The sequence below is a fragment of the Scyliorhinus torazame genome, chromosome 3 (genome assembly GCF_047496885.1).
Source record: "Scyliorhinus torazame isolate Kashiwa2021f chromosome 3, sScyTor2.1, whole genome shotgun sequence".
Classification (NCBI taxonomy): domain Eukaryota; kingdom Metazoa; phylum Chordata; class Chondrichthyes; order Carcharhiniformes; family Scyliorhinidae; genus Scyliorhinus; species Scyliorhinus torazame.
Window position 1 is genome coordinate 78,615,040 of NC_092709.1, and position 27,713 is coordinate 78,642,752.

At 49.5% G+C, this 27,713-nt stretch overlaps 1 long non-coding RNA gene across 1 annotated transcript; it reads left to right on the plus strand.

Annotated features, from left to right (window-relative positions):
• LOC140409508 (uncharacterized) lies at window positions 1-27,459 on the plus strand. The gene is made up of 3 exons (XR_011940364.1): window positions 1-108; window positions 3,730-3,870; window positions 27,020-27,459. It is a non-coding gene; the product is annotated as an uncharacterized lncRNA (long non-coding RNA).
• Window positions 27,460-27,713: the final 254 nt, after the last annotated feature.

The window sequence follows — 27,713 nt, forward strand, 5'->3', positions numbered from 1 at the left end:
TGCACATCATGTTTCAAGTCAAAAAGACAATCTCCTTTACAATTACAGCATCCTGTTGCTGTTTGGCATCTCGGTCTCCTTGGGGCGAGCTCTCCAGTGAGAATGAAGGTAAGAAATCCAGGGTGTGATCTAACGGTAACGTTTTAAGTGTCATTTGTGGCGGCTTTTGCTGGGAATTTCCCGCCGGCTCAGCTGGCACATTCGCCACCGCTATCTAACCACACATTTGGGCCCTGGGGTGAAAGGGTGCTCTGATCTTTAAGTGAGTTTCTGGGTCCCCACCACTCATGGGCAATGACACCCATCACATATACGGGCATTACCCCCCCCCCCCCCCCCCAATGTGAGGACATCCCATTGTGTGGTTCCTGGGGGCCCCCTCTTCAGGCCCTCCACACCCCCTTACAGCCCCCCCTCCCTTCCAGCCCCCCCCCTTCCGGGAGCCTCACCTGTAACCTACCCAAAACCTCCCAGACGTCCCTTCTTACTTGCCCTGCACCTCCCCCCCCCCCCCCCACCCACCACCACCACCACCACCACCCTTCCTATCTGCCCTCCACCCTCCTTTTATGGGCATGCCCCCCCTCTGTCCCTAATCATTGGCAGTGCCACCCTGGCTCCTAGGCATCTTTGCACTGCCATCTGGCACCCTGGTAGTGCTTCTGCCAGCTTAGCAGTGCCACCTGGGCACCTTGATAATGCCAGAGTGGGAGTGTCAAGGTGCCAGCCTGGCACTGCCAAGCTGTCCAAGTTCCAGTGGGGGGGCCAGGAGGCCACCTGCCCTATCCCTGACCGCCCCGGTGCCTCTGATGCCCTGGGAGACCCACCCTCCTCCCCGGTGCTTTTCCGCCTGGTCCAACGTTTGTGTGAACCAGTACTGAACGTCGTCCAGCCAATAACTCCCTGGGGAGGCCTGTAGATCCTGGGTGAGTAGGTCTTAGTAGGTTGAAGACCTACTTAAGTGAGCGTGACTTAGTCACACCCATTTAGTCACACCCAGAGGGCAGCACGGTAGCACAAGTGAATAGCACTGTGGCTTCACAGCGCCAGGGTCCCAGGTTCGATTCCCCGCTGGATCACTGTCTGTGTGGAGTTTGCACGTTCTCCCCGTGACTGCGTGGGTTTCCTCCGGGTGCTCCGGTTTCCTCCCACAGTCCAAAGACGTGCAGGTTAGGTGGATTGGCCATGATAAATTGCCCTTAGTGACCAAAACAAAATGTTAGGAGGGGTTATTAGGTTAGGGGAGTAAGGTGGAAGTGAGGGCTTAAGTGGGTCGGTGCAGACTCGATGGGCCGAATGGCCTCCTTCTGCACTGTATGTTTTCTGTCTATGTCTATTTGGGCGGGATCCTGATCTCGACACTTCATAATACCTGGGTAGATCTCGTAAGGCGTACTGGCTGCCAGGAAGCTTCACCCAGCATCTACCGGCCATGTCGCACTCCCATTCGAGCACAACGTGGCCGGTCGATCATGCCCCCAGATCCTATCCTGATAATGTGACCCAAATGATTTGCATGCAATTTAAATAAATAATGCATTTTTTTAAAAAACAGGCATGTTATTAATGTTTTCTTCTTTACATAAAACCGATAAAGAAAAATCAAAAACAGAAAGCGCAGTTTAAATTCTGCTTTTCATTATAATTTAATCTTCACTGGAAAGAAAATGTGACAAGAAAGTTAATGTTGCAATGTTTTATTACTGATCAGAAAGTCTATGCTCGGCTACGTTAGCTCATAAAAACTCACAATTTTCTTTCGTAGAGAATCTGGTTGTTCACAAATGAAACATGAATCCAAAGTCTTTGACATCAGTCAGATTTAAAGACAGGATGAGTAAATAAACAATTATTGCGCACTGCTGTGCACATAACATCAATGAAGCTTTGAAGGATCTTTTAAAACAGAAGACTCTCCGTAAAAGAACATTTTCAGTAGCCGAGTATGAGGAGAGGGCTGGAATGTTACAGGAATTCCCAATTAACAAGGAACTGTCAAAACCATGTATTTAAGAGGTTGTGGTACATCCAAGAGTTTTACAAAGCAAGCATATTGTACTGTTATAGCATAGCTTTTTGTTTGAGACCAATGGCTATGTTAGGCAACAAAGCTATTCTGTCAACATTGCATCTCTCTGGTCTGTCAAATGGAACTCTTTACATACATACTGACACAAATGGCTGGAATTTAATGTTTCTGACCCAGGCTCCACCCACCTGTGGGAAACGCACGTTGTTTCCGAGGGGGTGGTCTGTCCAAATTAAGTGCCCTTAACTGGCCTTCATCAGGCCTTCCCGAGGAATTAGGTGCCCGAGGGGCTGAAATCCCCTTCACCAATAATTGCTGGCCAATCAGTGAGCGGGAGCATTGGTGTTGCCGGTTATGCTCCAGTGATTGCACCAGAGATCATCGTTAGATCCCTGGGGTAGGAGAGTGAGGATCTGATGAGCGGCGCAGGGAAGGGATCACAGGGCAGCAGGGGTTCAGAGGCAATGGCAGGTGGTGGCATTTAGCAGGCCCTCTCCGCCCCTACACCTTCCCAGTACTTTTTCCCCCGATCGAGAAGAGACCCCCGCCCCTACTCACCCTCTCAAGTCTGTTGCCAGTGTAATCCAATAGGGTTTGTGTGGGTTCAGGAGAAATCTCTAAGCCACCATTAAATCCTGGTGGGCTCGGACAATGGCTTCTGCCGTGCTCAATAATGAGCCTCATTAGCCAGTGGGTGGGTTTCCTGTGTCGGCACACCTCCACCACTGACTGCATGGGGGCCAGTTTTCAGTCTGGCTGGAATGGTCCACAGCACGTTTCTATGGTCTTGTCCGCCACCTTGCCCACTCTGAGAGTTGTCCATTAAATCCCAGCCACAGATAAAACTTTCCCCACCAGTATCCATGTATTAGTTACATTTGCAATGTCATGGAAGAGCTAAAAGCCCTTTCTTAACATTAACGACTGCAGGGGCAGCACGGTGGCGCAGTGGTCGCACTGCAGCCTCACGGCGCCGAGGTCCCAGGTTCGATCCCAGCTCTGGGTCACTGTCTGTGTGGAGTTTGCACATTCTCCCCGTGTTTGCGTGGGTTTCGCCCCCAAAAGATGTGCAGGGTAGGTGAATTGGCCACACTAAATTGCTGCTTAATTGGAAAAATGAATTGGGGGTACTCTAAATTTATTTTAAAAAACATTAACGACTGCAAAAAATCTAATAATAAATCTTTGGTGGTTCAACTGCTCTATTTGTAACTATACTATGACAATCAGTTAAGTTTGCAGGATTGGTGCAATGCAAATATACAATTTGACTAATGCAAAAGTCGCATTATAGCTGCTCTCGTCTGTTAGTTAACACAAGGATTAACGTAGATTCTTGAAGGGAGGTAAACAAAATGATGGCAATCAGATAAAATAGTAAAACTAAAGTCACCTCACTACTTCTGCTTCGTCGAATTAAATACAATCCAAAACCATGCTGATGTTACAAAATGTGCCGGCCATGCATCTTCAGGGTAATAACTAGCAATATCCCACAATATGTTAACAATAACTGGAATCAATATACAATTTAGAATCCTGCACAATGCAGTCTGCAGAATAATATTGATACATGTTTTTATCTGCCTGGAAATTGTTTAGTATCATGGTACTGATTTCTGGTGCACAGTACTGCAATAGTAAAATGCTTTACTCTTACTTTCCACTTCTCTTATCGGTTTTAATGCCTGAAAAATCAGAAGCCCTGTGCAAGAGACATGCTGACTCCTGCAACCTGATTCTTTGATCCATATTTTGATTGAGCAAGACTCTCAGCCAAGAGCAGAGACTCTGAACATTTACCCTAAGCAACACACATTACAATATTATTTCAAACACAGGTGAGGTCTGACTTGAATTTTTGATTTTGTCCTTTATGCCCTTGTCCTATATGATTTTCACTAAATGCTTACATCTGAAATGGTAAATCATTTATAGCAGAATGGTAGAGCTACGCGCAGTCTACGGATGTTGCAGCTATTATTTGCTTATCGGGGAGGAAAACATTATTTTTTAAATTTTGTCGCGTGTTTTCAGCAATGTCAAATTTAGCCGCTCACAGGCTACATGCTACAGCTCTGCATTTGGTCATTTGCCCCCTTGCTATGAATAAGCTTTGTATTCTTGTGAAGGTCACCTCCAGCCCCCGTCCAGTACACGAGCTGTCCTAAGTGATAAACTTTTTTCTTAATAAAGGCAGCCCAATTTAGCACACACACACCAGCTGTAAACACAATTATGTTTTGCCCATTGAACTTCAAGGCCTGTTTAAGGTTGAGGTTCGTCAGACCTACTTTAGATTTACCAGCTATCTTAGAGTGAGAATTTAGTTACTCCCATTCCCCAAGGCCCCACATCAATTTAAGATGGAAGGAGTAGCGAGTAACAATTGCTGGATAGCGATTGGGAGCTGGAAGGGCAGTGAAACGATTAGCACCTCCTATACTACAACTGTGGATGAAATATTTTTTTCAAATTTAGAGTAGCCAATTATTTTTTTTTCTAATTAAGGAGCAATTTAACATGGCCAATCCACCTACCCTGCACATCTTTGGGTTGTGGGGGTGAAACCCACGCAGACATGGGGAGAATGTGCAAATTCCACACGGACAGCGACAGTGCTAACCATTGCGCCACTTGCTGGCCCTTTGGAAGACATATTAAATCATGATCTGTCTGCCTTTCAAGCAGATTCTGATACAGTAATGATCAATATTCTGCAATGATATCAGATGAAGAAAAAGGGCTTCTTTATTGAAACCCCTCTTGTATAAGATGTCTGCCAATGCTTTCAATGGAGGAGGGAGGAACATTGGCAAATAAAAAGATGTGTCATCTGTGGTTGTTTATGGCTGTGTGTAAAAGAAGGAATCTTATTTGTTATTCTAGGCCTGCTCTTCAATGTGACACTATGATAGCGAAGGAAACATTTGTTGTTTTTGGTGTGTAAATTTTATTTATTTTTGCACATGCTTTAAGGAAAAACAGCTGTTAAAGTTTAACCATTCAGTGTAATCATTTAGACTCATTGAACTGGATTCTCCATTGTCCAACGGGGTACGTGGTTTCCCACGGGTTTCCCACACCGGTGGAGAATGGAGCATCGGCTGAAAAACGGGATCGTCGCCCGTTCCGATGCTCCGGTCGCCTGCCGGCGGCAGCAGAGAGCTACCCACCCTGCGCTGGCGGTAACGTGCAAACCATTGATTTGCCTCATCTGTGCCATGGTCTCAACCATGGAGCATTGAGACTGGGACATGTCCCTGAGCAAGTGAGACATGTTCCTCACTGCCTCGGTCATGTCCCTCTGTGACTCTGACATGTCCCTCGGTATCCGGCCATGTTCAGCCAGCGCCCGGTCAATGCCTTTGATGTCATGTCCCTTTGTGACTGGGCCAAACTCTGGAGCGCCGCAGCAATGTCCATGTGGACCCAGTACATGTCTGCCTGCATCTGGGCTCCCCATCCTGCGCCTCAACCATTGACCGCAGAGTGTGCCCCAAGCCTTGGACCTCTTGACCCATGGCTCTGACTTCTTGCCCCAGGCCTTCAACTTTGGATGCCACCCATTCAGTGGTTGACCTGGGTACCGCACATTGTTGGGACAACCCGTGCGCCTGAAGATGGTTGGACTCCTCCAGCTGCACCTGCAGGCACTGGAAAGTTGTTGACACCTCCTCCTATAAATTCTGGCTCTGCATCTGCATCTCTACCAGTGATGGGATCATACTTTCCAGAAGCACAACACCTATCTGGACTACAGGTGTTCCCTTGTATCAGGCAGCCCTCCTACCGCCTGCACCCTTGGGAGTCCCTGCCTCCACCTGACGTGCTGCAGCATGGGTGAAGTGCACACCAGAAGGGAACCCAGGAGCCACTTCACTAAACTGCCTCACCGTAGTGATAGTCTCCGCGATGGTGGAGGGAGCAGGTGACAGCAGTGACAAGAAGTCGGTGCCTTCTCCAGACTGCTGCTCCGCAAGGGTTTGGACACGCAGGTTGGACATGCTACATTCGCTCTTCTGGAGCTCCTGTCTGTTATGGGCCTATTGTCCGAGGGGACACAGAAAGGACGTGGTGAGATGCATGGAGGCGAGTTCAACAGGAGGTCTGTAGCCCGTGGCATATGTGTGCAAGGCTCCTGGCCAAAGAGCACAATATAGGTGTTGGTTTAGTGCAGGGGGGATGTGAGGGAGATGCAGGCAGGTGCAATTTGGTTGGTCTCGAGGGAAGTGGTTGGGGTGATGTGAGGAGTGAGGGACAGAAGTGCTGCCAGGGGCTGCATGAAGGAGGTCATTCATCATTTTACAGCACTGGGTTCCAGTCCTCCTGTTCAAGCTGGCCATCTCCTCCCAGGGGCTGTTTGCTACAGCTGGCTTCAGTCTGTGGCAAAGCCTGGGGAAGAGGGTGCCTCTCCTCGCTTCTGCGTCCAGCATTCAGTCTGTCATAATATACACCAGTATTTCATGGTGCAGATACACACACACTGATGGACACACAGCAAGACCAATCATCACACACAACACTGCAGCCAATCACCAGTTAGAGCACACTCACTATAAAGACAGGGGGCATCAGAGTTCCCCCTCATTCGGGATGCAGCCTCCTACAAGGACAGAGCTTACAGCTTACAGCGCAGATCCTCACTGTCATAATACCTGCAAGTGATCTGCCTTCCACCAGCATATAGTCATCCTGCAAAATGGACAGCATCCGCCCGCCGCCGCCACTCCGCATCACCGGTAACCTAGGGACCAACTGGAAGATATTCAAACAACGCTTCCAGCTCTACCTGGAAGCCACAGACCGGGAAGATGCCTCGGACACCAGGAAGATCGCTCTCTTCCTATCCACGGCCGGGGAACATGCCATCCACATTTTCAATTCTCTCACCTTTGCTGATGGTGAAGATAAATCAAAATTCAAGACGGTCCTCCTTAAGTTTGACACTCACTGCAACACAGAGGTGAATGAAAGTTTTGAGCGCTATGTATTCCAACAGCGTTTGAAGGGTAAGGATGAACCTTTCCAGTCCTTTCTCACCCACCTCCGCATCCTTGCGCAGTCCTGTAATTACGGGCCCACCTCCGACTCCACGATACGCGACCAGATCGTTTTCGGTGTTCAATCGGACCCCCTACGCCAGCAGCTCCTCAAGGTAAAGCAGCTCACCCTAGCGACCGCCATCGAGACCTGCGTGCTACACGAACACGCCACTAGTCGGTATTCCCACATCCAAGCAGTGGCAATGTCCCCACGAGGCAGAACGGGTCCAAGCAATCGAGCAACTCCAGGGCCTCAGCCTGGATGAGGGCGGCCATTTCACGCGCTTTTTGCGGACTCGCGCGCCTGTGTGCACCGAACGAGGGGACAGCGACGACGACGAACGTACTGCGCAGGCGCGCACCACGTACGGCCGCACCGCGGCGAAGATACTGACGCTACAACGTGTGGCAACTGTGGCTCCGCCTACTTAAAGCGGCAATGCCCTGCCAAATCCTGACAATGCCTGAGATGTGGCAAACTGGGACACTATGCTGCTTTATGCAGATCAGCTCGGCCTGCCAATTCATAGCGCTCCGGCCAGATTCGCAGGAACGTCCGGGCCATTCAACCCACGGTCACCAAGTCCAATGTGGACCAACTACCCGATATTGACACCGAGGACCCGAAGGCAACTTTTCGAATCGGTATCGTTACAAAAAACAGGGTGTCCCCGAAGCAAAGAATCCAGCTTCTATCGGTATACAGCACTGATCCAGACGATGAGTGGTGTGCCACCCTTACGGTCAACCAGTCCCAAATACGATGCCGCCTGGACACTGGTGTCTCCGCCAATCTCATTGCGCGGTCTGATCTCCAAAGCCTTCGTGTCAAACCAGCCATCCTCCCATCAGCCTGCCAGCTATTAGATTATAATGGCAATGCCATTGCTGGCAGCGGCTCGTGTCAGCTCGAAGTGACGCACAAGTCATGCAAAGCCATCCTTCCCTTTGAAATCGTGGGCTCCTCGAAAGCCTCCCTGCTTGGTGCGCTGGCATGCAAGCTGTTGAACCTAGTTCAGAGAGTTCACTCTCTCTCTCCTGCTGACGCATCTGCCTTTCAGGACACCGACTTCAGGGCGAAGCTTGACTCCATTATCAACCAGTTCCACAAAGTCTTTGAGGGCATGGGCACCTACAAGATTTTATTAAAACCGAATGCCACGCCTGTGGTGCACGCACCTCGCAGGGTCCCAGCACCCCTTAAGGACCGCCTCAAGCAGCAGTTGCAGGACCTCCAGAACCAAGGAGTGATTTCCAAAATCACGGAACTGACCGACTGGGTCAGTTCCATGGTATGTGTAAAAAAGCCTTCCGGCAAATTGAGAATTTGCATTGATTCCAAGGATCTAAATCGCTATATCATGAGGGAGCACTATCCAATTCCCAAGCGCGAAGAGCTCACACGTGAGATGGCTGGCGCTAAGCTCTTCACCAAACTCGACACCTCAAAAGGATTCTGGCAAATCCAACTCGATAAATCCAGCAGGAAACTTTGCACATTTAATACCCCCTTTGGCAGATATTGTTACAACAGGATGCCGTTCGGGATCATATCTGCATCAGAAGTGTTCCATAGGATTATGGAACAAATGATGGAAGGCATTGAAGGTGTTCGCGTCTATGTCAATGACATTTGGTCCACCACCAAAAAGGCAGGAGCATGTTAGTCGCCTCCAGCACGTATTCAGACGTATACATGAGCATGGCCTCCGTCGCAACAGGGCCAAATGCTCTTTTGGTCAGACGGAACTCAAGTTCCTCGGGGACCACATCTCCCAATTGGGTGTGCAGCCGGATGCGGACAAGCTCGCTGCCATCACAGCTATGAAAACACCAGAGGACAAGAAGGTGGTCCTCCGATTTCTGGGCATGGTTAATTTTTTCGGGAAATGTATCCCTAACCTCGCCTCTCATACCATGGCTCTCAGGAACCTGGTCAGGAAGACGACAGACTTCCAATGCTCCCTGCCCATGAGCGCGAATGGAGAGAACTCAAAGCAAAACTGACCACGGCCCCGGTCTTAGCCTTCTTTGATCCAGCAAAGGAGACCAAAATTTCGACCGATGCCAGTCAATCCGGCATTGGGGCAGTGCTCCTTCAACGTGATGAGGCCTCATCATGGGCCCCCGTTGCATATGCGTCACGTGCAATGACCCCCACGGAGCAGCGCTACGCGCAGATAGAAAAGAAGTGCCTGGGCCTTCTGACCAGTGTGGTTAACTTTCACAATTATGTCTACGGACTTTCTCAATTCAATGTCGAGACCGACCATCGCCCGCTGGTCAATATAATACAGAAAGACTTGAACGATATGACGCCTCGCCTCCAGCGTATTCTTCTCAAGCTCCGGCGATGTGACTTCCAGCTGGTATACACCCCAGGCAAAGACCTCATCATTGCTGACGCTCTCTCCAGGGCAGTCAACACTCCATGTGACCCATCGGGATTTGTCTGCCAGGTTGACGCCCATGTGGCATTCGCGGCCTCCAATCTACCTGCCACGGATGAACGTCTCGTCCAAATTCTCCGCAAGACGGCGGCTGACCCCTTGCTACAGCGTGTCATGCACCTATCATTCACCTAACGGACGGGTGGCTCAAGGGCCAATGTCCTCAGTTCTATAATGTCACAGATAATCTGGCGGTAGTAGACGGGATTCTTCTAAAACTGGACCGCATTGCCATGCGCCAGCTTGTCCTGGAACAACTACACGAGGGCCACCTTGGCGTGGAAAAGTGCCGCCGACGGGCCCGAGAGGCTGTGTACTGGCCCGGCATTAATGAGGACATAGCCAACACAGTGCTCAACTGCCCCACTTGTCAGCGCTTCCAGCCGGCCCAACCACGTGAGACCCTGCAGCCCCATGAGTTGGTCACGTCACCATGGACCAAGGTGGGCATCGACCTCTTCCACGCGCTGGGTAGAGACTATGTCCTGACCGTGGACTACTTTTCAAATTAACTGGAGGTGATACGGTTGCACGACATCGCCTTGTCTGCCGTCATTCATGCATGTAAAGAAACATTTGCTCGACACGGCATCCCGCTCATGGTTATGTCGGACAATTGCCCCTGCTTCGCCAGCCAGGTCCAACTTTGCCAGGCGGTACAATTTTGCCCATGTGACATCCAGTCCCCTGTACCCCCAATCCAACGGCAAAGCGGAGAAGGGAGTACATATAGTCAAACGGCTCCTATGCAAGGCTGCCGATGCTGGGTCCGATTTCCACCTTGCCTTGCTGGCCTATCGCTCCGCCCCGCTGTCCACTCGCCTGTTGCCAGCCCAGTTACTCATGGGTCGTACCCTGAGGATGACGGTGCCATTCATCCATGTCCCAGACCTCGGCCACGTTCCGGTCCTTCGCCGGATGCAGCTGCCTCGTGCACGGCACAAGGTGGCTCATGACTCCCGTGCAGCTGGTCTCCCTGCTCTGACTCCAGATGACAACGTCTGTGTCCATCTTCCGGATGGGGGCTGGTCTGAAACCGCTGTGGTTCTTCGGCAGGTGGCCCCCCGCTCGTTCCCGGTTCGTCTACCGGATGGCTCTATTCTGCGCCGCAATCGACGCGCCTTTCGTCTCGTTCCACGCTCCACTGTCGCCTCGCCCTCCTGCTGACCCTACCACGGACTATGCAGAGCTCCCTGTCACTCTGCCTCCCCCTGACTCTGACGCAGTCCAGCCCGCTCTTGAACCGGCGGCTCTCGACCCACCCTTGAGGCGGTCAACCAGAATTCGTCACCCACCTCAGAGACTTAATTTATGAACTTTGCGCTTATAGATTCTCTGAATTGTTTCGTTGCTTTGTTTGATCGTTTCCCTGGTTTGTGTATAGTGTTGATCTCGTTATTCTTGTTGCATACTGCTTCTCTGCACCAGTCACCTTCCCATGTAAATAGCTTAGTTCTCAGTAGTCCTGTAAATATGTCTTCGCACCCCACACGTAGTTAGGAACATTCTCACCATACATTATTTATTGCCACACACATACATTCTTTTATAAAAGGGGGGATGTCATAATATACACCAGTATATCATGGTGCAGCCACACACACTGATGGACACACAGCAAGACCAATCAACACACACAACACCGCAGCCAATCACCAGTTAGAGCACACTCACTATAAAGACAGGGGGCATCAGAGTTCCCGCTCATTCGGGATGCAGCCTCCTACAAGGACAGAGCCTCCAGCTTACAGCACAGATCCTCACTGTCATAATATACACCAGTAGATTATGGTGCAGACACACACACACACACTGATGGACATGCAGTGGGACCAATCAGCATACACAACACCACAGCCGATAACCAGTGAGAGCACACGCACTATAAAGACAGGGGACAGGCGAGTTCCCACTCATTCTAGTTGCAGCCAGCTCGGAGCACAGAGCTCACAGCCTGCAACACAGACATTCACCATGTGCTGAGTGCATCACCTGGTTAGGACTAGGCAAGGGTCAACAGTTAAAGCTGGTATTGCATTTACCCACAGTTCAAGTATGTTAATATAGTTAACCTTATAATAAAATAGAGTTACACCACTTCCAGTGTTGGTGACCTGTTTGTGATCCAGAACACCCAACACATCATGGTGCAAGGAGTGGTTGCATACTAGCACTTCTGAGACCCACTTGCAACTAATCAGCATTCCGGCATCCTGAAGTATGGAAAACATCAACCCGCTGCCGCCGCTCTGCATCGCCGGCAATCTCGGGGTCAATTGGAAGATTTTTAAACAGCGCTTCCAGCTCTTCCTCGAAGCCACGGACAGGGAGAACGCCTCGGACACAAGGAAGATTGCTCTGCTCCTCTCCACGGCCGGGCAATACGCCATCCACATCTTCAACTCCCTCACATTCGCAGACGAGGACAAGACAAAGTACAAGACGGTTCTCCTCAAATTCGATACCCACTTCAGCATAGAGGTCAATGAAAGCTTCGAAAGATACCTGTTCCAGCAGCACTTGCAGGGTAAGGACGAGCCTTTCCAACACTTTTTAACACACCTCCGCATCTTTGCGCAGTCCTGCGGCTACGGGCCCACCTCCGATTCCATGATACGCGACCAGATCGTATTTGATGTTCTGTCGGACCCCCTGCGTCAGCAGCTCCTCAAAATTAAGCAATTCACCCGAGCGACTGCCATCGAGACCTGTGTCCTGCATGAAAATGCCACCAGCCGATACTCCCACATACAGGCGGCTGAAACGGCGCGGCAAGGTCCCCACGAGGCGGAACGGGTCCAAACAATTGAACACCTCCAAGGCTTCAGCCTGGATGAGGGCAGCCATTTTGTGCGCTTTTCGCGGCCTCCCGCGCTTGTACGCGCCAAACGAGGGGACGGTGACGTGGAGGAACATGATGCGCTGGGGCGCACCATGCAGGATCGCACCGCGCATGCGCGGTGGCGCAACGAGCGTACTGACGTCACGACGTGCGGCAACTGTGGCTCCGCCCATTTAAAGCGGCAATGTCCTGCAAAATCGCGACAATGCCTACGATGTGGCAGACTTGGCCACTATGCTGCCTGCTGTCGAGCAGCTCATCCTGCCAATTCGCATCGCTTCAGCCAGCCTCGCAGGAATGTTCGGGCAATTCAACCCACGTTCATCCAGTCCGATTCCGACTTCCCACAGACCAGTGACACCAAGGACCCGAGGGAGCCTTTTCGAGTCGCTGTTATAACAAAGAACAGGCTGTCCCCGAATCAAAACCACCAGCCACTGTCAGTGCACAGCATTGATCCAGACGACGAGTGTTGTGCCACCCTGACGGTCAACCGATCCCAGATACGATTCCGCCTGGACACTGGTGCTTCCGCTAATCTCCTATCGTGGTCAGCCTTTCAGACCCTTGAAACCATTTTTCCGTCGACCTGCCAACTAGTGGACTACAATGGCAACGTCATTTCTGCTACCGGTTCATGCCAACTCGAAGTGACGCACAACTTGCGAAAAACCATCCTTCCCTTCGAGATCGTGGGCTTCTCAAAGGACTCTGTGCTAGGCGCACAGGCATGCAAACTCCTAAACCTCGTTCAATGAGTACACTCTCTCTCTCCAGAGGACACGTCTGCCTTCCAGGGTGCGGACTTCAGGGCGCAACTCAATGCCATCATCGACCAGCACCATGACGTTTTCGAAGGCATGGGCACGCTTCCATACATTAACAAAATCCTGCTCAAACAAGACGCCACGCCTGTGGTTCATACACCTCGCAGAGTCCCAACACCCCTCAAGGATCGCCTCAAGCAACAGCTGCAGGACCTCCAGGACCAAGGAGTGCTCACCTTCGGGATGGAACCAACCGACTGGGTCAGTTCCATGGTGTGCGTAAAGAAGCCTTCCGGCGAGCTCCGGAACTGCATTGACCCAAAGGATCTGAATCACAACATAACGAGGGAGCATTACCCTATCCCGAAGCGCGAGGAGATCACGTGCGAGATGGCTCGGGCCAACATCTTCACCAAACTTGACACCTCGAAAGGATTCTGGCAAATTCAACTAGACAGGTCCAGCAGAAAACTGTGTAGCTTCAATACCCCGTTTGGCAGATACTGCTACAACAGGATGCCGTTTGGGATTATATCGGCATCAGAAGTATTCCACCGGATCATGGAGCAAACGATGGAGGGTATTGAGGGTGTGCGCGTCTATGTTGCCGACATCATCATTTGGTCCACCACCCCGCAGGAGCATATCAGTCGCCTCCAGTGCGTTTTCAAACGAATACGGGACCAAGGCCTTCGCCTCAACAGAGCCAAATGTTCCTTCGGCCAGACGGAACTCAAGTTCCTAGGGGACAACTTCTCCCGGTTGGGTGTGCGGCCGGATGGGGACAAGGTGGCAGCCATCACGGCAATGCAGAAGCCAGCGGATAAGAAGGCGGTCCTCCGATTTCTGGGCATGGTCAACTTCCTGTGGAGTTCATCCCCAAGCTCGCCTCCCATACCACAGCTCTCCGGAACCTGGTCAGGAAGACGACAGACTTCCAAAGGCTTCCCGCCCACGAGCGCGAATGGGAGGACCTTAAGACAAAGCTTACCACGGTCCCGGTATTGGCATCTTTTGATCCCACGAAGGAAACAAAAATTTAAACGGATGCCAGCCAATCCGGCATTGGGGCAGTGCTCCTGCAACGCGATGAGGCCTCATCATGGGCCCCCGTTGCATATGCGTCACGTGCCATGACCCCCACGGAACAGTGCTACGCGCAGATCGGAAAGGAGTGCCTGGGCCTGTTGACTGGGGTCGACAAATTTCATGATTACGCGTACGGCCTCCCCAATTCACTGACGAGACCGACCATCGCCTGCTGGTCAACATTATACAAAAAGACCTGAATGATATGACCCCTCGCCTCCAGCGCATTCTGCTTAAACTCCAGCGGTACGACTTCCAGCTCCTATACACCCCGGGCAAGGACCTGATCATAGCCGACGCTCTGTCCAGGGCAGTGAACACCCCGTGTGACCCAGAGGGGTTCGTCTGCCAGGTTGACACCCATGTGGCCTTCACGGCCTCCAATCTGCCGGCCACGGATGAACGCCTTATCCACATTGGCCGCGAGACTGCGGCTGACCCCCTACTACAGCGTGTCATGCGCCACATGACGGACGGGTGGCTAAAGTGCCAATGCCCACAGTTCTACAATATCAAAGACGATCTGTCAGTAGTCGATGGTGTCCTCCTGAAGCTGGACCGCATCGTGATCCCGCACAGCATACACCAGCTCGTTTTGGAACAGCTACACGAGGGCCAGCTTGGCATGGAGAAGTGCCGACGGAGGGCCCGAGAGGCTGTGTACTGGCCCGGCATCAATGAGGACATCGCCAACACAGTGCTCAACTGCCCCACCTGTCAGCGATTCCAGCCGGCCCAACCACGTGAGACCCTGCAGCCCCATGAGTTGGTCACGTCCCCTTGGTCTAAGGTAGGCGTTGACCTGTTCCATGCGCTCGGCAGGGAGTATGTTCTGATTGTAGACTATTTTTCGAACTACCCGGAGGTCGTACGCCCGCACGACATCACATCATCGGCGGTCATCCGTGCCTGCAAGGAGACCTTTGCTCGTCATGGCATCCCACTCACTGTGATGTCGGACAATGGCCCCTGCTTCGCGAGCCAGGAATGGTCCAACTTTGCCAGCAGGTACAGCTTTGTGCATGTGACATCCAGTCCCCTGCACCCCCAATCCAATGGCAAAGTGGAAAAGGGCATCCACATCGTGAAACGGCTCCGCCGCAAGGCTGTCGATGCAGGATCCGACTTCTACCTCGCCTAGCTGGCCTATCATTCGGCCCCACTCTCCACGGGCCTGTCACCAGCCCAGCTGCTCATGGGTCGCACCCTCAGGACCATGGTGTTGTCCATTCACGTCCCAAACCTCGACCACGTTCCGGTCCTTCAGCTGATGCAACAGTCTTGTGCACAACACAAGGTGGCGCATGATGCTCGGGCGACTAATCTCCCTGCTCTGGCGCCGGATGACAACGTCCGCATCCATCTTCCGGAGTGTGGCTGGTCTGCAACTGCTGTGGTTCTTCGGCAGGTGTCTCCCCACTCGTTCCTGGTTCGTCTGCCAGATGGCTCCATTTGCCGCCGCAATCGGTGTGCCCTTCATCTCGTTCGGCCCTCCAAGCGCTTAAAAACAACTCCAAGTTATCAGTCTCTCCCCGCTAATTCCGGCCCAAGCGAATCAGAGGCCAGGCCAATGGCAATGGAAATTAGTCTCAATAATAATAATAATCGTTATTGTCACAGGTAGGCTTACATTAACACTGCAATGAAGTTACTGTGAAAAGCCCCTAGTCGCCACACTTCGCCGCCTCTTCGGGTACACGGAGGGACAATTCAGAATGTCCAATTCACCGAACAGCACATCTTTCACGGCTTGTGGGAGGAAACTGGAGCACCCAGAGGAAACCCACGCAGAAACAGGGAGAACATGCATACTCCGCACAGACGGTGACCCAAGCCGGGAATCGAACCTGGGACCCTGGTGCTGTGAAGCAACAATGCTACCCACTGTGCTACCGTGCTGCCTCAATTCACGTGGGTAGAGAGCTGGCTGATGTGCATGTCCTGACTCCTTTTCCAAATAGCGCCCTCAACAGGAAAGCGAGTCGCAAGTGGCAACCCTTTTTTCCCAAACGGAGAATCCGACCCTTGCTTTTCAATGTTCCTTCTGATTATGTAAGTGTGAACATTTTAACTGATCACCTAAGATTTTATTCTTAGCTATTATTTATGTGATTGACTCTCACGTGCCCTCTGAAAGGGCCCAGAAAGCCATTCAGTCGTATTCAATTGCTACAAAAGGAAACAAAAGGAATGAAACCGGATGGATCACCTGGCATCAACTTAGGCACAAGAAATGACAGCAGCAAACCCAGCCCTGTCGACACTGCACATCCTCCTGATTAATATCTGGGGGCTTGTGCCAAAATTGGGAGAGTTGTCTCACAGACTAGTCAAGCAAGCGTGACATAGTCATATTCACGGAATCATACCTTACAGATATTGTCCCAGACACCACTATCACCATCCTGTGATGTCCTGTCCTGGCAGGACAGACCCAACAGAGGTGGTGACATAGTTGAATAGAGTCAAGAGGGCGTTGCCCTGGGACTCCTCAACGTTGATTCTGGACCCCCTGAAGTTGCATGGCACATGGTCACACATTGGCAAGGAAACCTCCTGCTGATTGCCACGTACTGTCCACCCTCAGCTGATGAATAAATATTCCTCCACGTCAAACATCACTCGGAGGAAGCACTGAGGGTGACAAGGGCATATACTGCACTCTAGGTGGGGGACTTCAATGCCCATCACCAAGAGTGGCTCAATAGTACCACCATAGCCCGAGCTGGCCGGGTCCTAAAGGATATAGCCACTAGACTCGGACTGCAGCAGGTGATGAGGGATCCAAGAAGAGGGAAGAACATACTTGACCTCATTCTGATCAGTCTGCTTGGTGCAGATGCATCTGTCCAAGACAGTATCGGTAGGAGTGTCAAGCGCACAGACCTTGCGGAGACAAAGGGGTGAATTTTCCGCCGGCAGGATTCTCTGTTCTTCCAGCGCACACCCACCTGTGGGTCTCCCGGTCACGTGGCATGGCCACAATAGGAAATCCCATTGGCCAATGGCAGGAACGGAGAATCCCTCTGGTGGCGACGGTGCACCACCGAGGAACACATGGCTAGGGAAGTGGTGAATTCACCAAAGACCCATTTTCTCATTGAGGATACCTTCCATCATGATGTTTGGCACTAACACCATACTAAATGGGATAGATTTGGAACAGATCTAGCAACTCAAGACTGGGCATTCATAGGTCCTGTGAGCCATCAGCAGCAGCAGAATTTTACTTACCCACAATCTGTAACCTCATGGCCTGGCATATCCCCCACTCCACCATTACCACCAAGCCAGGAGATCAACCCTAGTTCAATGAAGAGTGCAGGAGGACATATCAGGAGCAACACCAGGCGGACTGAAAAATGAGGTGTCAACCTGGTGAAGCTACAACACAGGACTACTGGTGTGCCAAACAGCATAAGCAGCAAGTAATAGGCAGAGCTGAGAAATTCCACAACCACTGAATCTGATCTAAAATCTGCAATCCTGCCACATCCAGCCGTGAATGGTGGTGGGCAATTAAACAACTCACTGGAGGAGGAAGCTCGACAAATATACCCATCCTCAATGATGGAGGAGCCAGCACATATGTGCAAAAGACAAGTCTGAAGCATTTGCAACAATCTCAAGCCAGAAATGCTGAATGGATGATCTATCTTAGCCTCCGCTGGAGGTCCCCAGATGTCAGTCTTCAGCCAATTTGATTCACATCACATGATATCAAGCAATGGTTGCAGGTACTGGATACTGCAAAAGCAATGGGCCCTGACAATATTCCACAATAGTACTGAACATTTGTGCTCCAGAACTTGCCACTCTCCCAGCCAGGCTTTTTGGTCTCATACAAAGGAAGATGATTATGGTGGTTGGAGGTCAATTATCTTAGCTCCAGGACATCACTGCAGGTGCTCCTAAGAATACTGTCCTCGGCCCAACCATCTTCAGCTGCTTCATCAATTATCTTCCTTCCATCATAATGTCAGAAGTGAGGATTTTCGCTGATGTCCGCAGACACTGAAACAGTCAATGTCAAATTGCAGCAAGCCCTGTACAAAATGGAGGCTTGGGCTGACAAGTGGCAAGGGCCACCCAAGGGCCAGACAATGACCATCTCCAATAGAGAGGATCTAACCATCATCCCTTGACATTCAATTACATTACCATCACTGAATCCCCCACTATCAACATCCTGGGGGTTACCATTCATCAGAAACTGAACTGGACTAGCCATATAAATACTGTGGCTACTAAAGCAGGTCAAATGATCGGAATCCTGCAGTGAGTGATTCTGACTCCCTAAAGCCTGACTACCATCTACAAGGCACAAGCCAGGGGTATAATGGAATACTCTCCACTTCCTTCACTGGCACTCGCCAAAATTCTGGAATTCCCTCCCTAACAGCACTGTGGGTTTCCCTACACCTCAGGGACTGCAGCAGTTCAAGGAGGCAACTCACCACCAGCTTCTCAGGGACAACTAGGAATGGGCAATAAATTCTGGCCTAGCCAGTGACGCCCACATCTGTTAATGAAATATTAACACTTTAAAAATGCAATGTAATTTTTATAAAGTCACAAGGGAAACCCCTCAAAACCATGGGGAAAAATTCTCTCTTTGCACTTCTGTTTAAATAATTGCCTGGGTGGAGCATATCAAGGAAAATTGGATTGGAGGGAATATCATAGTTTTAATGGAACCTGTCTCATCTTGTATCCAGTTAGATTAATAGATGGAGAATTAGGCAGATGCCATAATGAGCGTATGATTCTCCCTTCTTGATTTTCGTCTAGCTGCTCCGTCCAGGCAATTATTGATTCCTGAGCACAACTGGGGAAAATCTGCTCTGACATTGTTTGCAATTATTGGAGTAAAGAATATTTGTTATCCAGTGAAATCTGCTTTAGAATAATTGCTAAAGCATTTCTCTGTAAAACAGTAAATGACTGCTTGTAATAGTACTATATCTTAACTGGTTTTGATTAAAGCTATTGGCAATGAATATGCATTAATTCTCAAATAAAGAGAGAAATGATTTAATGCAGAAGCTTCATACCAACTGTAAATCAGGCATGAGACACCATTCTAATCTTAGTAGTAAAGCATAAGAGAGAAGTTAGAAGTATCTTTCCCATACAGAGGGCATAATAATAAGGAATGCTGCATTACTGCAAGTGACTGTTGAAGCCAAGTTAATCGCTACATTCAAGAGGGAATTAGATAAACACTTGAAAAAGAAAAATATTAAATGCTTATGTTGGAAACCGGGAAAATGGGACTATAGTGGATTGCTTTGATACAGATCTCTAGTGGATAAAACAGCCTCTTTCTGTGTGGGTAATTTCTGAATTATATCAGTGGTGAATTATTTTATAAAATGCATCGCATTAGTAGATAATTAATGTCAAAAAACATTTTTGTTCAAGACAATTTATTCCTAATGCTGAATGGTGGTTTATGCAGTCACCACATTCATCAGATTCTGTTGTATCTCCATTGCAAAGAAAAAGCAGTATTTGTTACATTGTACACCCTTATTAAATCAAATCAGCTATTGTTGCTCAACATCCTGATCTTGAATTGAAAAATTATATGAATGAAAATGACTCCTTGATTGTTTTTTTAAGTATCTTCCTTTCCTGATGGTGCAATCTCGTAGCTGTATTTTTGCAAACCCCCATGCGTGTCCAGAGACTATTAAAAATAAATTTAGAGTACCCAATTATTTTTTCTCCAATTAAGGGGCAATTTAGCGTGGCCAATCCACTTAACCTGCACATCAATGTGGGGGTGAAACCCACGCAGACAGAGGGAGAATGTGTAAATTCCACACAGTGACCCAGGGCCGGGATTCTCCAGGGCTGCCCGCTAGCAGCGAGGTTCATGATGGCTTATTGATTCCCAAAATCAGGATTCGCGCCGGACATCACACCCGTCGCGAATCTCCCAGCCCGCTACACCGTCCATAATGGGTTTCTCACTCCACGCCAACAGGAGCATGCAAAGTGCTCATCAGCATTCATTTGAATGCTATTATTGCGTTGGAAACCGGATTCAAGTGCCACCTGCGTTGCTCCCCCCCTCCCCAAACAGGAGTCACGCAGGCAGGCGTGATTTGGTGCAAGTAGTTAAAAATGGCTCCCTGGACTGAGGGGTAGCAAGGAGGTAAGTGATTTTCCGATTTTATTCTGGCTTTCTGAGGGGTATTTGTCTGGTGTCCTGGGAGCAATGAGGCTGATTTGGTGGCAAGGGCTTGTACTCTGTGAGGGGGTGGGGGGGGGGGGGGGGGGGGGGGGGTGGTAATCACTCTCAAATGGGGATGCAGGGGCTGAACCTCCTAATGGTGTTGTGAAAGACTATTAGAAGGTACTTTCTGACACCTGACTGGTGATGCTGTTGTCTGATGTCAGTTTAATTGAAGAGCTCCGAGGTCTCCTGTTCATGTAGTTTCCATTCACCCCACCCATCATGATACCCTCATAGCTTTATCAGCACTCTGACCAAAGAGATGGACGTGGCCAAGCTGAATCTCAGGACCCCCAGGTTGGGACACCTCATGGCACTCCTGAGATGCACAGCTTAAGCAGGGGATGAGCAGAAGTTAGTTTACACAAATAACAGATGTACCAGTGGCTGCAGAAACCCTCTTTGTCACACAGCCACTGTCCGAGTGATAACTTCACTGTTGCAACAAGTAGCTAATGCTCTCTTAAGGCTCAGGTGATTTCTCCCTGCCCCACAGGTCAACCTAGCCCCATTTGTCCAATTGTAAGCCCTGAATCTTGCTTCCTCATGCAGAAGGAGGCCATTCAGCTCATCGAGTCTGCACCGACCCTCTGAAAGAGCACTCTACCTAGACCCACTCCCTCACCCTATCCTTGTAACCCCACCTAACCTGCAGATCTTTGTACTGTGGGAGGAAACTGGAGCACCTGGAGAAAACCCATGCAGACACTGGGAGAACGTGCAGACTCCACACACATAGTCACCCAAGGCCGGAATTGAACCTGGGTATCAGGCGCTGTGAGGCAGCAGTGCTAACCACTGTGTCACTGTGCTGCCCACACTTGTTTTCCCACTGGCGGGAGAACCTAGTCAACAATCGTAAGTTGAATCTGATCCTTGTATTACCCAGTGTCCAGGGACACACATTTCCCACAAATCAGTGGAAAACGATCGGAGGTACTAATCTGGGCTAATTCTTCCATTCCCTGAGACCATGAGTGGGATTCTCTCAGCCCGGGACCGGGCCAAAGAATCCCCGCGACCGGGCCACGCCACCCCGACTGCAGAGCGGAGAATCGGCGCCATTGGCGCCGGTGTGCTTAGCGCGGCACGGCGGCGGTCGCGGGCTGCTCTGCGGCGTATTCTAGCACATGCGCAGGGGGCTGTCTTATCTGTGCCGGCCATGGCGGAGCCCTACACGGGCCAGAGCTGAAGGAAGAAGTGCCCCCACGGCACCACCCACAGATCGGTGGGTCCTCATCGCGGGCCAGGCCACCGTGGCCCCCTTCCCCCCCCCCCCCCCCCGTGTCCCCCGAGGACCGCACCAGCCAACTTACCTGCCTGGTCCCGCCGTGTGAGACCATGTCCAATCCACGGCGGCGGGACTGGCCAAAAACGACGGCCGCTCAGCCCATCGGGTCCCGGAGAATTGCCGGGTGGGCCGCTGCCAACGGCGCCCGGCCGGCGTGGCGTGATCCCCGCCCCCGCCCGAAAAGCAGCTCCGGAGAATACGGCAGCCGGCGGCGGGGCAGGATTTACGTTGCCGCCCGGAGATCAGGCGGAGAATCCCGCCCCAAGAGTGGTCATGATAATTAGGTAGTTGTGGTGATTTGTGTTGATTGTTCTTTTAAGGGCAACACAGCAGAGTAAGGGTCACCTGACTTGTGTGATCAATTGGGACTCAGAGGCGTAATCACCCCAGGGGGTGCAGTCCTCTCATTGCGGAGACATGTACAGAGCTAGATGCAGCGACTGTTTTCTTATTAATAACCCCTTTTTGTGTTCACAAATGAAGTGTGTGAAAGGGCACCATTACAGTAGTGGTGCAATTGGGGTGATTTCTTATTGTTGTTCTTCATGGAGAAGGGATTGTGTGCAGATGGTGGACTTGCTGATGGATTCTCAGTTGGGAATTGGGTGTGGCAATTGTGCTCTGAGGAGGACATGTCTGAAAAGTGGCCTTCAGTTTAAAGAACAATGGTGGTGGGGCCTTGGGCACAGGTTCAAGCTGATTTCTTTAGCAAAAAATAATTTTGCAATCGTGGTTCACTAATTATAGGGAAGGAAATCTGTCGTCCTTATCAGGTTTGTCCTACATGTGACTCCTGAAACAGAGCAATGTGGTCGCCTCCTAACTACCCTCTTAGATGGCTTAGCAAGCCATTCAGTTCCAGAGCAATTCGGAATAGGCAACAAATTCTGGATTGGCCAGTAATGCTCATATTCCAGAAAATAATAAGTTTAAAAAGAAAAGACGGCAGCAAACATTCCCTCTAGGTGCTGGCATCTACGTTCCTCCTCCTGTAGGGGCTGAGTTTGAGCATCCAACACAACTGTTGGTGGTATCAGCTGGTTTCTTATGATCATAGGATCAGGAGTAGGCCATTTGGCCCTTCGACAGCCAGATTGTCGAGCATTGATTATCTACACTTACATAATCTTCGCACTCAGCAAGTTCCAGGTCATTACCACTCGCTGCATTTAAAAATTCTTCCTCCTGCAGTGGTGCAGACCTGCACAAGGCTGCATAGTGTCCAGGCTTTTTGCAATTTAAACAGCGCCTGCCTCTTGCAGGGCAGTGTTTCTTTAAATGGGCGGTGCCGCAGTTCAGGCACGTCATGATGTCGTTACGCTCCGTGCGTCGTCGCACATGCTCAGTGCAGTCGACAGGCGTTTGCACCTGCGCAGTGTGGCGAACGGCCGCTTCCTTATCCCATTCGCATCGCGCATGCATGGGGCTCCGGGAAGAGTGCGCGAAATGGCCGCTTTCATCAATGCTAAGGCGCAGCATCCGGGCGATGGCCTGCACACTCTCTGCCTCGTGGTAGGCAAGTTTCTAATTTTCAGCCGATTTGAACTGGGCATAGCGATTTTTGGCGTGCTCATGCACTGTACATGTTTCAATCGCGACTGACAGGGTCATATGCTTGATTTTTAAAAGCTGCTCTCTCAGAGGATCAGAGTGAACTCCAAAAACGATTTGGTCTCTGATCATGGAGTCAGCAATATCACCAAAGTTGCAGGTCAGCGCTAGTAGACGGAGATTAGTTAAGAAGGAGTTGAAAGATTCATCTTTAGCTTGTAGGCATTGTTTGAATATATCGCGCTCGAAGATTTCATTGGTGTCCACTTCACAATGACGATCAAACTTGTCTAGGATGGGCTGAAACTTTGTCTTGTCCTGGCCTTCGGTGAAGTTAAATGAGTTGAAGAGTTGGATGGCTTGATCCCCCGCAGTTGAGAGGAGAAGCGCGATCTTTCTTGTATCAGATGCACCCTTGAGGTCTGAGGCTTCGATGTACAGCAGAAACCTTTGCTTGAAAGTCCGCCAATTGGCACTGAGATTGCCGGAGATCAGCAGCTGTTGAGGAGCCTGGATCTTCTCCATGGTGCCGGGATACATTTGCTGGTCGTCAGGGAACAGATTGAGATAAACCACCTAGGGATAGCAGTCTTCTGGTACCGTGTCATGTTAGGCACACTGAGATAACACGGGCTGCAATGGGATGCAGCTATAACTGAAATATACTCCAGACCTTGAAGTTAGTTCAATTTGATTTACTGAACCTGTCACACAGTTAGCTCAGTTCTCTGTCAGTTCGACTCTCTGCTAGCCTAAGTGTGATTACTCTGTCTAACTGAACAAGACTAGCTCTTAGCCACGTGCTGTAGGTGTTATGTGATATATATATACCTGACTCACTCTTAGATGTCCTCAGTGGAAAGAGGCAGAGTGTAAGTACCTTGTGCCTTTTATAGTGGGAAACCACCCCTAAGTTTTCTGCCTGCTGATTGGTTATGTCCTGTTCTCTGTGTTCATTAGCTGCCTGTCTGTAGCTCATTATATGCATATCATGACAACTGCCTCTCCAACGGAGACAGAAAGACAGATGGAACAGTAGCTATATAAAGATGACTTCCTATTTCATCAAGATAGATAATGATTCATTCAGGAGGTTAATGGCTGGGACATTATGGAATCCATTCAACCCCAGACATGAAACAAAAGCACCATTGGATCAGAAATTAGATGAACGAACACCTTCTGAAATCATTATGGGGATGGAGAAGCGATGTGACCGAAGTACACATTCTGAAATCTCTTTAATACACATCCAAGCTGCAAACAGTTATTGAGTAATCTTGAAAAGCTGCTGATGGATAAGTTAAAAACTCCCTCTCTCTTCTCCCATGTTATGACCTATCCCTGACAGTTTGAAATATCTGGCACAGAAATAGTGAACTTTCCATCAAAAGGAATCTCGGGTGCATAACGCGTTGGTTTTTTGGAAGAGCCGGATTACATCTTAAAAATAAATTGTCTTCCAGCACTTGCACTTTTACAGGGGCTTCAACTCAACTCCTGGAATCTAAATGTACTGCTAAAAAAATGCTGTAGCCAATGACTCACAAACAGGGGGCGCAATTCTCCACTCCCACGCCGGTTGGGAGAATCGCCTGGGCTGCCGAAATTTCCGGGGACGCCGGTCCGACGCCCTCCCGCGATTCTCCCAAGCGGTGGGAACGGGCCGGTCGATTTTCGCGGGCCGCAGGCCGGAGAATCGCCGGAGACACCCAAAATGGCGATTCTCCAGCACCCTTGCGATTCTTAGGCCTGGATGGGACGAGCGGTCAGGCCAAAACGGCGGGTTCCCCCCGGCGCCGTCCACACCTGGTCGCTACAGTCGTGGGTGGTGCGTGAACGCTGGGGGGGCGGCCTGTGGGGGGGGCTAGGGGGGATCCTGCACCGGGCTTCACCTTGAATGTGGGGTGGCCCGCGATCGGTGCCCACCGATCGTCGGGCCGTCCTCTCTGAAGGAGGACCTCCTTCCTTCCGCGGCCCCGCAAGATCCATCCCCCATCTTCTTGCGGGGCGGATTTGGACAGGACGGCAACCACGCATGCGCGGATGACGTCCGTTATGCGGCGCCGGTCGCGTCATCTATTCGGCGCCCTTTTTACGCGGGCGACAAGGCCTGGTGCAGGCAGATGACGCGGCCCCGATACTGGCCCATTGTCAGGGCCTGAATCGGTCGGGACCGGGGCCGTTCCGCGCCGTCGTGAACCTCAACGGCGTTCATGATGGCGTGGCCACTTCGGCGTGGGGGTGGAGAATCGCGCTCAGGAACTCTCCATTTCTTTAACTTTCATCATTGACTTTAATTTGGTTAAGAAAGTAACTACCGACAGTATAACTTATAAATTCTGCGTGCTTGTATATGTGTAAATGTGGATCGCAAAAGTACAAAAAGTGTTGATCTACTCTTAAATATTTTGCTATTTTTACCTGTGTGGGTTTTTAACTCAATATAAACTGACCTCTTCATGTTATAAACCTCGAGAAAACCAGTCAGACTTGTTTCCTTGCAATCAGTGCATAAATGGTTAAACAGAGAGATTGAGAAAGTTCCCTTCAAATTCTCATCAAACCCTGTTACGGTCAAGCTTCGGGATGGTGCGATAGGGGATCAATTGTACCCATTCTCATGTGGTCATAACAGTCTCCAATAAGAGAACTCGAACTAACCATGGTCAGTGACTTAGACTTGAGAAGATCCTGCCGCAGACCTTGGTTACTGCCAGGGCAATGAAAATGCTAATCTCCCTTGATTCGGATTGCTAGAATTTTATCACGGTAACCCTCCTGATGCTGGCACCTCCGAATACAGCTGGTACTATTAATGCCCTCTATTCCGCAAGGAAAACATTCGGAAAACTCTACTTTCCTCCCATGCAAATGTTCAGATGTCTTCAAGATGCCACTTACTAAAACACCTCTCTCCACTTGCAGGACAAAGTGTACAATGCCATAATATCAGATGATCCCACTTGCTGAAGCATGGGAGAGCTGTATTTTTGTCCCCTCTCAGGATGCAAGCCTAATTTCTCTTCCACCACCCTCTCACTCAGCGAGGTTCCTGGTGCTGCATAACCAGCCATGTTTCCATTGCACTCAGGCTCAGGTCTTGCCAATGTGGAGCACACCACTAAGCTCATACACTCAAGTTTAGACCGTTTAATTACAACTCACTGCAGTTCATGAACTTCTTTTTACTTAGCCAATTTTTATAGGTACTTCACGAATAATAACTGCATAAATCATTCAATTTTTCCTGCAACTTCCAAAAAGACATGACAAGTAATCAGAATCACATTCATTAATCATACTCTGAGCTGCTCTTAATACATTTATATTAAAATAAAAAAATACACGGACTTTTGTAGGTTGGTAGAATATGTAAACTCTGATTTGATTTTATACTTATTAAGTAAAGACGACGTTGATTAATGAAAAGGATTTTTTTTATTACTTAGAGTTAGACTATTTTCTAGATATATTGGAAAGTTCTAATTTTGCTCTATTTTTGATTTGGCATAAAATGTATCCATATACCTATGAGATTTAAGTGATACAAATCTAATATGTGTTTCCATTTCAGCAATGGTGTTTTAAACTGGTAATATAACATGTCTTAAGCACAGCCATGGCTGAAGTTATTCATATTTAAGATTAGTCTTACATCTGTTCCTAAAGATTAAAACAAAACCTGTATTTCTGCTGATTTCATTGCAGGGGGACTGAGAGGATCCAACAATACATGTAGACAATGCCATAGACCAGAGAATGCCTGTTTGGAGAGAAAAGCAGGGATTTGAAACAGATGCATTCAGATCCAAGAATGACTCTGATTACATGAAATGAAGAAAACTGCAGCTGAGGGCAACAGTGTGAAAATAATCTTTCATGGGCAACTTGAGGGAGCAATACTTGTGCAAAAATGAAAACACATGAGTTCCCCACCGTACCTTTAGTTTTTACTCAGATAATTGAATGTCAAAACGCAATGCTGCAGACTATTGGTGTAATAATTGGAACATAATATTGCATCGGTCCAGGCATTGTATAAAATTAAGTAATTTAACAATTTTGCAAATGCATAATGCCTACAATTTTTGTCAAGAAATAATTAAGGGACAAAATGGAGTTTTAATTACAAAGTTCGATACATATCACAGACCTGTACAAGATTGTTCCTGCTCTCGTTAATATACTCAGGAATAAAGTACAGAGTGAATGTTCCGTACAAAGAAGGAGAAATCAAACTTCAATTGTACACCTCCCAGAGACAGACTTAAGACTATAAAAGAAAGACTTGCATTTATATAGGGCCTTTCATCGGATATCCCAAAATGCTTCGCAGCCAATGAAGTACTTTAGAAGTGAGTCAGCAATATCATAATGAGCAAATAATCTGTTTTTGTGATAA